The sequence below is a fragment of the Tamandua tetradactyla genome, chromosome 26, assembly GCF_023851605.1.
Source record: "Tamandua tetradactyla isolate mTamTet1 chromosome 26, mTamTet1.pri, whole genome shotgun sequence".
Classification (NCBI taxonomy): domain Eukaryota; kingdom Metazoa; phylum Chordata; class Mammalia; order Pilosa; family Myrmecophagidae; genus Tamandua; species Tamandua tetradactyla.
In genome coordinates, this window is record NC_135352.1 from 26,724,669 (window position 1) to 26,741,523 (window position 16,855).

General features: G+C 36.8%; 1 protein-coding gene and 1 long non-coding RNA gene across 7 annotated transcripts in view; one reads left to right on the forward strand and one right to left on the reverse strand.

Annotated features, from left to right (window-relative positions):
- SORBS2 (sorbin and SH3 domain containing 2) overlaps positions 1 to 16,855 on the forward strand; it is a 183,253-nt gene that overhangs the window by 62,491 nt on the left and 103,907 nt on the right. The gene's annotated exons all lie outside the window — the stretch shown is intronic.
- The window catches only part of LOC143669972 (uncharacterized), a 43,641-nt gene continuing 34,160 nt past the window's right edge, over positions 7,375 to 16,855 (reverse strand). The window contains exons 2-3 of the long non-coding RNA XR_013169170.1: positions 8,330 to 8,431; positions 7,375 to 7,609 (exon numbers count right to left, since the gene is read on the reverse strand). This is a non-coding gene — a long non-coding RNA (uncharacterized LOC143669972). The remainder of the gene's footprint in view (positions 7,610 to 8,329; positions 8,432 to 16,855) is intronic.

Below are 16,855 nucleotides of genomic sequence, written 5' to 3' on the forward strand. Positions count from 1 at the left end.
TACTTCCACAGCTACCTAAGTGGTAAAGTTGACTACCTCACTGCATTTCCTAAAGGGAAAAAGAAAAGACTGATAGCAGCGATTTGCAAGACATATTCCTTCCCCATCTGCTTTGTGTGGAGCCCCAGGACCTCAAAATGTAGACTGAACCTCCCTGCAGGCTGAGTCACCAGCTGAAGCCCCTGCTCCACCCCTAACTGAGTTTCCTGACTCTGATTCACATCCTCCTGGTAGAGTCCTGCTCTTCCAGACCCTGCAGTCTTACGTGGGAGAGAGATAATAAACCAGCAAAAACGTAAGATGAAAAAAAATAAAAAGTAAGATGAGAGGTGGTGAGAAGTGCTCCGAACAAAAAAAAAAAAGTGAAGTGTAAGAGAAATATGGAGAAAGATATTTTACATGGGGGTGTCAGGAAGGGTCTCTCTACAAAAGTTAGTATTTGATACTAGATTTGAAGTAAGTGAGAGAGCTGGGATAGAGAGCGGAAGAGCATTCCAGGCAAAGAAGCTGTGGGGTTGACGTGGACTTGGCATGTCTGAGTAGTAGATTGGAGGCCAGCAACCCTGGGACAAAGTGAGTGAGACGGGAGAGTGGTAAGCAATGAGGCCAGCAAGATGGTGGTGGCCTGGACATGTGGGACCCTGCAGGCAGTGGTAAGGATGGCAAGTGGGAGGAAAAAGGCCTTGGATGGATTTGAACACGAGAAAGAGTGGGACACCAAAGATGAGCTTACTTAGTCAAGCTTCACTTAGTTTGTAATTCTTGAAGGTGTTTTTATTCTTAGAAAGCACTCAAATGACGCCATACAGCAAGAAACCGTGTGAACTGAAACATTGCTTAGACCTCGACATTTCTCTAAGTTGTTCTGTTTCAATTTGAGAACCTAAATATCTATATTAAAAAGTTGTCTAGATATGTTACACTATTCTGTCTTATTTAATTGTGGAAGTCACTATTTGATTTTAAAATAATTCCAAATGTCTAATTAGTAGCACCTGGTTCTGTTTTGGACGTATTTAGTTGCAATTTGCTGATAGAGATATGACTCAGTCTGCATTTGTGAAAGCACATCAGTGTTTACCCAGAAAGAATGGTTTCTCTGAGCTCCAGCAGGCAACACGATGTCGTCACGTCTCCACAGGCAAGCACAGCCCTCCTTCGCCTCTTGTGCAGTGCCAATAGCTCTTACCATTAGCAGCCACTGCTGAAACACGACTCAAATTCTATAACTGGCGAGATGGGCTCCTATAGCATAAAAGCAAATGTGTACCTCACACAGAAACAAACACGCAAACACTTCAGTTCTGGACTCTAGTGACCATAAACTAAATACAGCCATCATGTGGGAAAGAACTAAAGTGGAAACTAGAAGGAAAAACACATTCAAACTATCTTGGAATCTGAGAGTAAATGTCAATCTAATATAAAGCATAAGGACTCAGACATACTCAATTGGCAATAGAAAATTTCCCTTTTTCCTATTTAAAAAACAACCACATAAGTAGTAAGTTTGAATACTTCAAACCTTTTGGTCACTAACGTTCCATCATTTTATGTCCCAAGATGAAGAATAAGAAGTTCTCCATGGCCAGCAGTTCTCAAGACTGATAAATACTATGTCTTCTAGTTTAGGCATCAAGATCTCTGAGTTAGGGAAAGTTTTGTGAAAGCAAAACTTAAATAGTACTGGTGGCTTTCATTCTTGGAAGCAAGAATCTTACAATGTTGGACTTAATGAAAATTGGAGGTGTAGTTCTCCTCATTTCACAGATGGGGAAACTGAACCCAAATCTTCAAATGAATCCCAGAGTAATTTGGGCAGGGAATTTTAAAAGTCCACTTGGGGGACTGGGAGAAGGGGGGAAATATTAAACATCCCCATCTGGGGAATTTCTGATATTTTTCCAAGCAATGGGGACAATCAATTCAATAGGCTGAGCCCTAGATCTTGGGGCTCACCCCTATGAAACTTACTCCTGCAAAGGAGAAGCTAAGCCTATTTAAAATTATGCCTATGAGTCACCCCCAGAGAGCCTCTCTCTTTAAGCCAACTCAGCAGGTGAACTCATTGCCCTCCCCCTTACATGGGACATGACTCCCAGGGTGTAAATCTCCCTGACAACGTGGGACAGAACTCCCAAGATGTGTCAGGACCGAGCCTCAAAGGATTGAGAAAGCCTTCTTAACCGAGAGGGATAAGAGAGAAATGAGACAAAGTTTCAGTGGCTGAGAGATTTCAAACAGAGTTGAGAGGTTATCGTAGAGGTTATTCTTATGCATTATATAGACACCCTTTTTTTAGTTTGTGGTGTATTGTAGTGGCTAAAAGGAAGTATCTGAAACTGTTGAACTGTGTTCCAGTCCTTTGATTCTTACAATGTGACTGGGTGATTGTGAAAACCTTGTGTCTGATGCTTCTTTTATCCAGGGTATAGACAGATGAGTAAAATAAATAAATAAATAATTGGGAGGATAAAGGGTAAAACATTGAGTAGAATGAAATACTACGGTCAGTGAGAGGGAAGGGTAAGGTGTATGAGATGTATGAGTTTTTTCTTTTTATTTCTTTTTCTAGAGTGATGATCTAAAAATGATCGTGGTGATGAGTACACAACTGTATCATGGTACTGTGAGCCACTGATTGCACACTATGGATGGACTCTATATGTTTGAAGATTGCTCAAAAAAATATTTTTTTAAAAGACAGTTACCCAAAACAAAACAGAAAGAAAACTTTAAACGGCTATGTCTCACCCCTCATTGTAGCTAGAAATGCAGCTGATAGATATGTATATAATGGGATTACATAAAAAAGGAAGATGAACGCAGAATATGGAATGATGGTTATTTCAGGTGTGAAGAGGTAGGGGTGTAATAATGGAACAGGCCATCTAATGAGATGTAGGGTCAATGGATTTGTGAATGCCTGATAATTTGGAAGGAAGAAAAGAAGGAGTGAAGAAGGGAAGGGAAGGAGGGAAGAGAGAATGAAGGAAAACCTACATGAGCCTGTGATAAAACTTGGTCATGAACCAGGAATTATGATTTATCCAGTTACACATACTTGAGTTCCACCCTCTGAAAGTAACAGCAATCTTTGTTCATGCTGATAATCAATTCCACTTATGTTATAATAAAAAGGATTACAAGAAAAAATAGTCAGGGGATTAGTTTTCTTTCTGTTAATCTAATTCTGGTTGGGATAAGGAGTGGCAAGATCAATTTAAACTGAATATGTACTGAGGACTTTTTAGGATGAATATTGTTATTAGTATCCTCTAAAAAAACAAAAACAAAACCACAGGTCATGTCAGTGTATAGGGTTCAGATAGTGAAGATGTTTTTCTTTAAAATTTTTTCATATAAATCACTGATTTTGCATAGTTTAGACCAGTCTGGCCAGCATAACATTTTTAATGACTAGTGTTAGTACTCAGGGATCTCAAATAACTTCCTGAATACACCTATACTTCAAACAAAACCATTCTACAAATTGCCAAAATATCAGCTCAATCAACCTCAACGTTTGCCAGCAATTTTCAGCAAAGGTTGTGCATTTGTAAACATGACACCTCTAAATCATCCAGATGTCCCTCAAGTGATATATTATAAAAGATACTGTAAATGTTTAGGGACATCATTATATTCAGGGTATCCAGGATGAACTTGGAAAGAAAGGTCCTAGGAAACCTAGTAAAAGCTAAGGGGGTGGAATGTAATGGGCAAAGAGGGAAATCGTCAAGCTTCTTTGCCTGACTCTTTCTTCCTGACAAACTACTTGCTGATGGCAATCATTCCATCATGTTTGGAAATAAGGACATCTTCACTCCACAGATATTTACTGAACTAATACTATACGTCAGATATACTCAGGGCCTGTGGATATGGCAGTGGAAAAAAAATAACAAAAGAGAAAAATCCATGCTTGTTAGTGCATGTGTTTAAAATAGATAAGTATTAAACTTTAGGTCACCTTTGTAATGAACATGTCCAATATTTAAACTATCCACCTCGATGAGTATATTCGTATTGTGATTTGCTAAGCCAAAGATGGGACTGAATAATAAATCTGGCCAAAATTAAATGACCGTTTCTTTGAGGTTTTAACATCCTCACTCTTTAAGATAGTCATATACTGTCCTGGGAAGATAAAAGTGCCAATAAACAAGTGGCTTGTGAGACAACTGGCAGGGAACACAGACCGTGTATGCATGTGTGTGTGAGTGTGTGTTGCTTTTTCTCCCCCTCATATTTGCCAGACTGCCCCTCTACCTGACTACAACTGGCAGACCGACCTTTTATTGTTCACTGCCATCATGGCACAGGAAGTCACAGCACTGGCCCCGACATAGCCTTCAACTGGTCATATCCCCCATCTACCCCATTCTGTGTGTAACACTATGCTTAATTTGAATTTGCCCTATGTAAAATCAAAAGCACTGGGACTGTCTATCCTCTCAGACCCAAGACTGTTGCTGAGCAGAAGCCTATTGTCCTTTCCACAGAGCTGAATGTCTCTTTTATCCTTCTCAAAGCATAGGGTTTGAGGGTGAGGGAAAAGTCAAAAGAAATCCCCAGGTCCTGGCTTCCACAATGGACGGATGGTGCCTGGCACAACACCTAGGGTAAAATGGGCTCTCAAAATATTGACTAGTGAATTAATGGATTATATAATTAATGAATGGTAATAATTATCATTCTCTGAGATAGGGAATACCGAAAAAATTGGGTGAGCTTTGAAGCGGTGATAATTGCATGAATAAGAAAACAGATATAAATTGTACTGGAATTGTAGCTTATACTTACCAACTTAGAAATTGATATAGTTCAGTTGGGTACTTTTGGATGATATTAAAAGCTAGGTTTTAAGCACAATCCTACCATTAATACTTAAGCTACATGGAAAAAGGAAAAATAAAAAGCTTTTCAGAAATGTTTACTAGGTGTAAATTGATGTCATATGTACAAATCATTCTTATGTATTCATTGAAATAGGACCCTGAAGGAACTATGGTTAACATAATTTCCTGCACTTAGAGTTAATTTACATTTTTGAAGGAAAATCAAATGTCTCTTCACAAACATTCCATAATTTATATTTCTCCCTAGTTTAGATTATCTTTCTCAATCAATTATTTTTAATTAATAATAAACATCACATGATAGCCTCAAAAACAGTCAATCATATTAAATCATATTTTATGTCAAGTAAACATTTCAATTCCAAAGCTTCTGAAAAGGGAACAAACTGACTGAAAATTTCGTGGGCCGTAAAAGTTTGGCAATTTTTTGTGAGCCTGAGGCCAAATTTTTTCAAAAGTAGCCAAAGCATGTAATAGCAATCATCCACATGAAAAATAACTAAAAATGTCACTTTATTTCCCATGCTTTTGTAATTTAGCAAGTGATGGCATGACTGATTCATCCAGTAAGGAAACAATTAAAATATTGGCTTGGAAAACAGTGTGCTTAAATTTTTTAGCCTTTTGGCTCCTCAAAGAAAACATCTTTTAACATTTTGTGAAGGTCAATAGAGAATGGACTCTACCCTTTAAAATATAAGATATGCAAAAGAATGTAACATTTAAAATGCCAAATTGTACTTGTGATTTATCTGATCTGAAGGACATCAATAAGGAAAACTCTAAATGAAAATAAAATATATTAAAGATCTTGACACCCCAATGTCCCTCTCATTGCTGAACCACCCATGATGAACGAAAACATTAAAAAGTGATGAAAGTTTGTTGACTAAGGTTCTTTTTTATACAAATTGTCTTGAACTAGATTTATGAAATGGGCATTATTTTAGGTAAGATCGAATCTTAAGATTAAAATTTTTAGTTGAAGAGCATTCTAAGTAATATAAGAAGATATATAATATCTGGACAGTTCTACAGATCTTATTTCTGGAGTTAAGTAAACCAGGCAGCTAAGAAGGAAGCAGCTTTGAATGATGATGTGGACTAAAGTTAATACATATCCCATCTCATCTTGATGCTATCAGAAATACTGATCTCTAAAAGTCTCTTTCTTCTGAATTTTAATATATGAATAAATCTTTAAAATATCTTCTTCCAGTTAGATTCTGCTTGATATTATAATTAATCCTGTTAGTAAGCATAGGGGTTGGCATGTAAAACAATCCAATAAATATTTACTGACTAAATACAACCCTTCTTAGATTTAGCAGACTTTCAGACCATAAAAAACCATGTCTATGTGTCTTTTTATTTTAGAACAACCTCTCATTTTACAAATTCAGACATTCAGGCCCATAGAAGTGAAGTGATTTGCCCAGCCATATATATTCATACACAAGGCTTAATACTGACACCCACTTCAGTACAACAAGCAATAGAAAGTGATGTTAAGAGCATGTAACTGAAAGTTCCCTGAAACTTGGGTTGTTGAATCTTGGCTTTGCCATTTACTAGCTGTCGTTGAGTATATATGCGTATTTCTGAAGTTACCACTCCCACAAGAAAGGAAGTTGCTGTTTGTACCAGTTTGAATCTGTTGTGTACCCCAGAAAAGCCAAGTTCTCTAACTCTCATTCAATATTGCTGGGTGGAAGCTTTTTGATAGTTTCCATGGAGATGCAACTCACCCAAATTGCAGGTGGTAACTTTTAATTACATGGTTTCCATGGAGATATGTATCCACCCAGTCAAGGTGGGGTTGCTTACTGGAGCCCTTTAAGAGGGAACCATTTTGGAAAAAGTTTTAAAGCCACCAGAGCCCACAGAGCTGAGAGAGCCAATACAGCCTTAGATCTTTGGAGATACAGAAGGAGGAGAATACCCCTGGGAAATCCTTTCAAAAGAGCCAGGAGAGAAAGCTAGCAGACGTTGCTATGTGCCTTTCCAGCTAACAGAGGTGTTCTGGACCCATCAGCCTCTCTTAAATCAAGGTATCATTCCCTGAATGCCTTAGTTTGGACATTTTCAGCGCCTTAGAACAGTAAACTTACAATTTAATAAGTTCCCCTCTTTAAAAGCTGTTCCGTTTCTGGTATATCGCATTCTGGCAGCTTATGAACTAAAACACTATCCATATTTTTTTGCTCCCTGCCAATATGGGCTGTATTTCTTGCCCTTGACCTTGACACAGGAAGAGTAGACAGCCAACAACCCAACAATGAGTTCATGTTAGAATTTCCTATGCACAATGGAAAAGTGCGAGCTCTCCTCTCATATTTGGCTGTAAATCAGTACAACCAAATGTGGTCACAACGTGATCTCTAGGTTTTCTTACCAAATGCTGCAATAGAAATGAGGAAATGCCTTCACTCTCCCTATAAAAGAAGAAATGATAATAAAGTTGATGAGTATCAGAGTTTTGTCATGGAGATGTCCAGGGAGATGCAATTTCCAATGGTGGACCTAAACAAAAAATGGTCTCTGAATGTTGAGGTGGAATCCCTGTGAGAAAAAGCCCCAGTTGGGTCTTTAAAGTTCTTGATGCCCTCCTGCCTCAGTGGTAAAACCAGCTTGCCTGGAAAGAGTTCATGCCCTAGGTGCAGTTGGAAAGTCAAGATGAAATCTTTTCTGCTTTTCAAAGAGCTTCAAAAATTCAGGACACAAGAAAGAAAGTGGAGAGCCTGTTTCTGTAAGAAAAAAGTCACCGTTAAAGAGCAGATCAGATAAGATTTAACTTGGAATGTTTAAGAATCATCTTAAAGAGTGTTCCAACCATTTATAGATTTAGCCACCGCATCAAATAAGTAAAGATACTACAAAACAACAAATCTTTATTCAAATAATTTTCAGTTTTCCAATGTATAATTTAAGTATAAACTTGTATGTTGTTTTCTTTGTCTATTTTTAGTGGATCGAGTGAAAGTTTTAGCTTTGAATAGTGGCAGTGTATGAAGGACTATATTAGGTATAAAATATGAAGAATGCTGGGAACATGTGAGTTGGGTAAGAACTAGAAGTGAGGTCATTTGCATTGGCATTTTGCTGAAAAAAGGGCAATGGATACCAAATCCCACTCTGTTGTGTAATTCATAAGTCTTAAAGCATTTGATTCTAGAATGGACTCATCTACATTCTTTCTGGTGAGAACTGACAACCTGATTGGTAAAAACCCAGTATTAAGAAATGGTCTCATTTGAACATCATTTTTCTTAAATGTAGATATCTTAAAAGAGTTCTGACACGTCTGGTTGCAACTGTTAACCATCTGTCCCTTTATCAATGCAAAGCATAAATTTGGGTTACTTGAGATGATTGACCCTAGGGGCCACTGGGGTGTTTTCCTTGAGACAGATAAAAAAAAAATCTGGAAACCTGTCAATAATTCAACTACTGCTACTAATACTTACCTGAGTGCACCAGTAGCTCACAAGAGTTCCCACCATGTCCTTTTAAGCTCGCTGAGCCTCCCCTTGGTTTTCAGCCACAGCCTCCAGAGCCTCCATGCCAGGCTGGTTATTGGGCAAAGGCAGAGAAAGGACATTTTCAAAGGGAGGCAATTAGGTCCCCAACATGGCCATTAAAGTGAGATCATTCCTTGATCGATACAACTGCTGCTCATTTATGTATGGATTATATATTTTCTTAAACAACTACAGCATTCTGAGCTCACAGACCACTAAAACCCAAGACTTATTTCATATAAAAGTTGGGGAAGCCAATCTCTTCAACCTAAAGATGAAATGATTTGGTTTCACCAAGTTGCAAGTCTTCATATTTGCACTCATACACTTTAATTGAGCTTATCAAAATAATCTAGCTTTCTACTCACCTATTTCTCTTTGTGTATGCCTTGTAGAAAACTGATAAGCACGGCACCTCCTTTTCATCAGAAAATAAAAATGTTGAATACTCACAGCCAGGGAACAGCTGAGCAGCTATGAACGAGTCTTCTCTCAAGAGGTGTCTCTATGAACCCTTCCAAAAATGATCTTTCATTCCCCTATGATTCCACCTAACACCTTTTGCACATTTAATACACTTCCTAAATAATTTTGCTAAATTCCTTGCTAAAATCCAGGGAACCATTCTTGTATTCCAAAGGGAGAGCTGTATATAAATGATAGTAACAATATATTTATATCAGCTGAAAATAACCTTAACTATGAAAGTGGAAGATATTTGTCATTCTTGCTTGTTTTCTCTAATCCAAAAGTATATTATAATAAATTGTGCACTGTTCAACAAAAGATCAGAAATTTCACAATCTTAGTAAGTTCAAAATGTCTTCAAACTCAGTATCTGCCCCCTCCCCCACCACCACGTACATACACACACACACCATGGCTCATTATTTCAGTCCTTCAGTTTTCTAAAATTCATCAAATTACATCTTAAAATTACTTTGAGATGTACTGGACTGATTTAAGATGCACTTTCATTATAAATAAACTCTGCAAATGATGTATTATTTACATTTTTTACATTTTAAGACTAAAAGACCAAATTGGAGCACATTTCTATCACCTGTCCAAAAGAATTCAAATTCCAAATAGCAAATAGGGCTTCGCCATGTCGTATCTGAGATGCATTCCTACACATAAGCACAAGTGTAGAACTATAGCGATACTAGCAATAGACAACAATCTTTAACATTACTTAGTTATATAAACATTATTTCAGATGCTCAGGAAGAGGGTCTGCTCAATCAGAAGAAAAATGTGGCTGTTTCCTTAATAGTTAACAATAAGCAGAATTATGTAACTACTATCATTTCATAAAATTACATTGCCATAGAAATACATTAAATAAACATACATTACCTAAATTTCTGAGACTTTCAAAAAAATAATATAGCTATTGGTCTAGGCATAGAAAACATAAATGATGCTTTCCATTTGAACTTAGGTGGTAGTTGGGCAAAAGGAATACTTGTCATAAGCAACCACTGTTTTGTCTATTAGTCTTAGAAAATTAAAATATGATACTCTGTTAATAGCCCATGTTTATCCATCAACAAATACAGCCTTCTACCATGCTTTCTTCTCATATTTCCTTCTTTTTCCCATGAACCCTACCACACATGATTCAGCACTTATTTTTAAATTTTGTAATGTTTTGAGGGGAATATCTTGATTTCAAATGACATTTTAAGTTGCCTTAAAGGGCGATGCCTGATCTTCGCTAAAAGCCAAGAGAATTAAGTTGGTTTTGAGTCTCTGCTTGTTTCCATTTGATCTTGGATAACTTATTTCTCTTATCCTCAGATACCTTGATTCAAAGTGAGGGGATGGATCTAAGGTCTGTTTCATAACTTTGGATTAAAACAAAACAAAACATAAAATGATATCTCTTTCCCTGCCAGAGCATTCGATTTTTGCTTCAACTTAAATTCTAAGTATGATGCATGCAAAATTGAATTTAGTATTATACAGTTGCCTTTTATATTCGATGATTAGTGATGCAAATATGTAAAAATTAAACCTGGAAGTTTTTAAAATTAAAAGTAAGGGGAAACTTAGGAAATCACAACCTTTTAAAAAAATGATCATAAGAGATCAAAGATGTTCTCCTCAAAATAAGAATATATGCTTCCTCTATACAATGGTGGAAAGTAGGGGAAACATTTTCACCTGGTGAACTAAGCAGAATTGGCTGCTACCAGGAAGTTATCACTCTGCAATTTGTCACAGTTATTTATGTGACATTTTATAGACATCTCTTTCCCTCCAACCATCACCTGGGGTATAAGCTGTCAAAAGTAATGAGAGATTTTTTTTTAAAGGCTAATCATCACAACTCTTAAGTGACAATTTCCCTTAGGTTCTGAAGCAATGATTATAGCCAGGCTAGAAGGTGTTTGATGATTTGACTTTATGAAAGAAAATAAACAGACAAGCTTAAAGAAGGATCAATTTAAGGAAGAAAAGAAAGAGCTGCTGGAAAACAAAATCCCTTTCCAATTCCAGTTATGTGGCTAAATTGGGAATGGGCTGATTAGCAGATAAGAGAATCCATACAAATCAACCTAGTAACTGTGGTTATTTGCTTCATTCTAAAATGACAAAATAATAACCCACTTATTTTCAGTAAAAGTCTAAATTATTTTCTCTAAATGCAATCAAAGGTAAAGATTTGCCTTAAAAGATGTGAAATCGTTGTGAATGGGAATGATGCCAGTTTGCCAGATGGGAGACGATTTATTGTCCATGGGGGCAGGGGGTAATAGGTTCTTTGTTGCTGCTACTGAAGAAAAGGAAGAAAGAGGAGGGAAGGAGGAGAAGATGATTCCGATATAATTGTTAAAGTGATGTTAATTGCTTCTTCTAGAAATTGGCAGAATTGGGATGCAAATCCAGATCTCCCTGATTCCACACCCCATTCTCCTAACACTATTCAGTGTAATATATTCTATAATTATTTTCTAATTCATTCCCCTACTTATCTCTTTGATAATGTCCCTAACTCACCAGATCCCCAATGAGTATCTGGCTTGTTTTCATTAGGAATCCATTTGGCTTTTGATTTATATAATAGAAGCTGGTGGGATTTTTTTAGTACTCTACCATCAATTTAAACATACTACTTTCTCTTAGAAAAAAGAAGTATTTGTAAACACTTAGATGTATACTCTAAGTCATCTTTAAGGATTACCATGGAAAAGGAAAAGACATCATGAAAGTAGGATGCTGGGATAATAAGTCATATGGCCATTTAATGGACAGAAAAATCAGTATTCTTTTATAGTTAAACAAGTGAGGGACTCACTGATTCTGAGCTATTGGAATATCATCAGAGTCATGTCCCAGGTGATTGACTTCTAACCGGTATAGTCTTTAGGGAACATCCATAAATATTTTCAACGGTTTGCATTGTGAAGTTGCAAACATGGAAAATTGCTGGTTACCTTGAAATATATATAGCGCTCTTTTCCAGAAGTTTTTCCAAGTACCAAGAAATTTGGAATACTTTAGAGGACCTCTTTGTATTGTCTTATAAAAGTAATTAATAGTCTCATGGTTTTTTTTTTCTTTTTTCATTTATTAGAGAAGTTTGGGGTTTGCATAACAATCATGCATAAAATACGGGAATCTCATAGACCACCCTATTATTAATACCTAATCGTCTTATTTTTTGTGTGTCTTCATCATTCGTGATGATAATTTCTCCTCATTCCTAGAAATGATATTGAAATGTGTCTGACCCTGGTATTCCTTCCTGAATCCTGAGGACCCATCTCTTTTTTCTTAGCCCAGGAATGCTGCAAGGGATATCCAGAGTTCTGTATATCCAGAACTCTTTACTATCAGCTGTGGTGACCTGTAACCCTGACCGGGAGACAGCATCTGAGTCAAGGTCACATTCAGGCAGCCATTTTGGAAAACCATTCAGAAAAGGGGTTGATGCTCAGGGAACGTGAAAGACAAAATAAATGGCTTTATTTCCTGTGAATATTTCAAAGCCACATATTCACATGTTTAAAAAGGTAAAGATAACTCTCAACAATCTGTACTATTCTTTGACTATAACTGAAAAGCGCCTTATTTGGCATTTGTGAGTACTTCCGATCCTACCACATTCTGAAAAAGAGAGAAGGAAAGAAAGAAAATGCAGTGGTCACCTAGGGCTGTTTATCCAGAAAAAGTGTTATACCTGACCTATTTCAAAGTAAATAAGTAAATTCAGGTTAAAATGTGATGCATGACTTTAAAATGCATCATATGTTTATTCTCGTGTTTAAAATATATCTCTAAAAAAGAACTAACATCCCACAACATCTTCCTACCACTTAGCCTGTCTGTGTGCCCTTTCTTCTGAATAACGTATGAAATATGAATAGGCCAATTTCAAATTAACCTTAGTGATTTATTGAAGTAAAATTCTTCTGGGGAAAATCTTTAGGGCAGATTAAGTAAACTAAACTTTAGCCCTAGGTTTCTCTAGATAACGCCAAATTGAACCGACTTACACAGAATTCTTTGCTAATATTGTACAAAAGATTTTTGCCTCTCTTCCTCTTCAGAACGGGATACCTGATCATTGAAAAATATTCAAGTAGAATGAGACGACCAGGGACCCAAAGTTATGCTTTTGCCCAGGAATGAATTCCCAAACATTTCCATAGGCCTTTCATTCAAAAGATAAATTGCACAAATTATCGCCATGCTCTACATCAGTTTAAACCCTTCTTTGAGGAGAAAAGACTGCTCAGATCCATAAGAAAAATGGGATGCCTGACTTTCAAAATCAGAATTACAAGACTGAGCATACTACACGTTGGTTCCCATACATGAGCCATCAATGAAAGCTATAGCCATAGGCATGATGTGAATAAAGGCTGCTCTGATCCATTGCTGCACACAAATTAGAGCATATATAAAGTTTTTTGTTATGTAAAACTTTGGCAAGAACTAAACTTAGGTAAATATAGTTCCACACCGCATGTTGAATATCATTTTGACACTCTGAAGAACGGAGAGTTCTCCACGCAGGATTGCCGGCTGGGGTTCAAGGTAGTCTGTATTTTGTAGTCAGTTTTTATAGTGTTGGCTTTAGTTCAATTCCAATTTAAGAGAATACTTAAAATACCATCTCCTCTCATAGAATGCAAACACTCTAGGAATTTGATGCCTTTCGGAATAATCTGTACCTGTTACGTAAGTACAGTCAAAGACGCTTTTTCAGAACAGAACAAAAGAGATTAGGTTTACTTTAGTTGAAATTGTCTAAAAGGAGTTCTCAGGCATGGATCTGTTAATGCTTTGCTACAAATAATGGAAATAGATTCATGCATTTGTATTAGTCACCCAAGAAGACTTTCAGTTTCAAGTTCTTCTTGAGAGCTCAATCACCTCGGCTCTTCTTTTGACATGTCAGAGAAACTAGGCATTTTAAACAATGCCTAGTTTAAAAACGTCACAAATTACATTTCTAAGTAACAGGATACGCCACTTTAAAGATGAAAAGCTCAAGTATTTGTGGCGCCTTTCTTTGTTCTCACTAATCCTATTTTACCTTTGGAGTGTCAGATGTTTTGTAAATATCTGTATCTGAATTCCAACAATAAATGTTGACAATTCATTCTCTAACTTGGCATAAAGTGATTTTATATTTGCACTTTTTGAATTCTGAAAATGAAACTTCAGTATTTGATTTTTCTTTACTCCATCAATATTGTTGCAGCTCAAATACTCTCCTTGTCATTCAGTGTGAAAACGTAAAACAATCTTAAACACTAAGTAGCACATCTTTCTGAAAGGAGGAATGAGGTAGAATTTGGAAAAGGTCCTGAACAGTTCTCATTTTCTGGGGACTTGTTTATCCCCTCTTGTTTTGGAAGTTGCCTTAGCCTTGGTCACACACATCCCCTGAGGCTTTTCTTTTCTATTTATTTTGTCCATTTAAGGTTAACATACTAGAAGGTTTGCTACTGGGAGATTAAAATAAATAAGTTTGAAGGAGTTTTCTCAAGGCTTCTACACTGCCCACTGTCTTCTTTCCTTCCTTCACTGGCATCTCTTCAATATTGGAGGCATGAGGGCTACAAAGTAGAGTTGTTTAGAAATGTCGCGCTTTTTCTGCATGTTCTTTGGGGGTAAAAATAAAGAAGAGAAATGTGCCTTTTTATTTGTATGAACTGAAAAATGACACATAAAAGTAGTCCACTTCAAGTTTTCATCAGCTCACTTTTTAAGTCCTTTAGCCTGTTGAAATTTTACTGTAAAATTAACTGTAACCTTCTAGGTAGGGTTTAACAAGTGAGTATGATTGCAAAATCATTAAATTGATATTTCCTTTTGTCTCCAGTATCTTAGAGCAGCTAGAAGTAAACATCTAAAATTGTGGAATAGTAACCCGTACCAAACTCTGAAATCTGTCCTATAACTAATTGTTGCCCTGTGCTTTGAAATGTATTGCTTTTTTGTATATATGGTTTTTTTCACACACCAAAAAAAAAGTTGATTATGAGGATAAAAATTATTTATTCCTTCTAGCCTCCTTTATTCTGGAGCAGCTAGAAGGAAAAATCTGTGATAAGGGAATGGTAGCCCATGACAAACTCTGGAATCTGTCCTGTCACTCTTCATTGAAGATAGCTTTGAAAACTATTGCTTTTTTCTTTCTTTGCTTTGTACATATATATTATACAATTTTTTAAAAGTTTAAAAAAATTAACAGTATCCTTCCAACTGTTTGAGTCCTTCCTGTGCCAGCTTCAAGAGTCCTCCCTGCCCTGCTTCTCCTCCCAGAAAATATAGTTCCAGGGCAAATGCAACCCTGACACTGAACACAATCAGGGATACACAAATGAAATCCTCCTTAATGAGGAAAATCTCCTATGTTGTTCTCAGTCTATGGCTCTAAAAAGTAAATTGGAGTAAATAGCAGGACTGTGATTTTATCCATTCCGTACATTCACTGATTTCATAATTATCTAGTACCAGGGCATGAGTAACTCAATCCAGGTTAAAATAAGATAAACTCTTCCTTTTCTTGGTCCACAATTATATCTCCGATCACTTAAGAGTATTTTTTTCATGCTATTTTTATTTCATCATTCTCCCCAGTGGGGCAGAAAAGAGATATCATTGCATTTAGCTGGCTTTCACATTTTGGTTTTATAATTAGGATTTCACAGTCATAATGAACAAAGCCAGGCTTTCTACAAGAGGCAAACTTTGATGACCCATATTGGAAGAAACTGATGGATGGTGAATAGAGAAGAACACAGGACGGGAGAAATGCTCAGAAAGGAGGAGAGGCCAGGAACCCTGGCAAAGACAAGACAGCCAGGGAGTTCTCTGGGCGCTGCTTGCAGCGACTGATAAAACCTATTTGTCAAAAATCCTACTTGACGAATCATGACAGGTGATTTGATTTCAACCCTCTCCCCACTTGTCCTTGTGGTGTAAAGGAGGTTTTAGAACACTGTTAGATGCTAGAGTGCTAATGTGGATGGCATCAGTGACAGGTGTTTGGGGAGGTGCACGTGGAAATCTAACGATGGTCCTTACTCAGGAGCAAAAGCAAAAGGCGGTTAAACATCTCTTCAGAGAGCTCTCGTTCTTGCAAGGCTGGCTTCATGTTCGAACATGGGTTTTGTCTTTGGTCTTTAGGTATGGATAAATAGGAAACCTTTCAAATGGGCTAAGAGCGTATGCCAGGACTAAATCATCTCACATGTCATAAGATAACACAATATTAAAAGCTGTTTCTTCTACGACAAGGGCCATTTCATCAACCATTTTTTAAAAATTTTTATTGCATAATATAATATATATATATACAAAACAAAGAATGAAAAAAGCAATGTTTTCAAAGCGCTCTTCAACAAGCAATTACAGGACAGATCCCAGAGCTTGTCTTGGGCTACCATACCATCCTCTCAGATTTCTCCTTCTAGCTCCTCCAGAACACAGGAGGCTTGAAGGAATAAATATTTTTTTATCGTCACAATCGACTTTTTTTTTCTTTTTTGTGAGAAATGCCATATGTACAGTAAAGCAATAAAGTTCAAAGCACAGCAAAACAATTAGGTGTAGAATGGATTTCAGAGTTTGGCATGGGCTACAAGTCCACAGTTTTTACTTCTAGCTACTCTAAGATACTGGAGACTAAACGAAATATCAGTGTAATGATTCAGCAGTCATGCTCATTTGTTAACTCCTTCCTTCTCTATATAACTCCACCATCACCTTTGATCTTTCTATCCCACTCTTTAGGGCTTTTGGGCTACTCCCATTTTAACTTTTTCAAGTGGGAAGGGGCTGTCAATAATATGAAATAGGGAGATGGAACTAGCTGATGTTCTCTGGAGAGGCTGGCCCTGCTAGGTTTCATCACCAACCATTTTTAATGAATTAACCCCAAGTGGTATACATCAGTTCAAGCCCACCATTAAGAAAAAGCACAATATATGATATTAAAACAGAAAT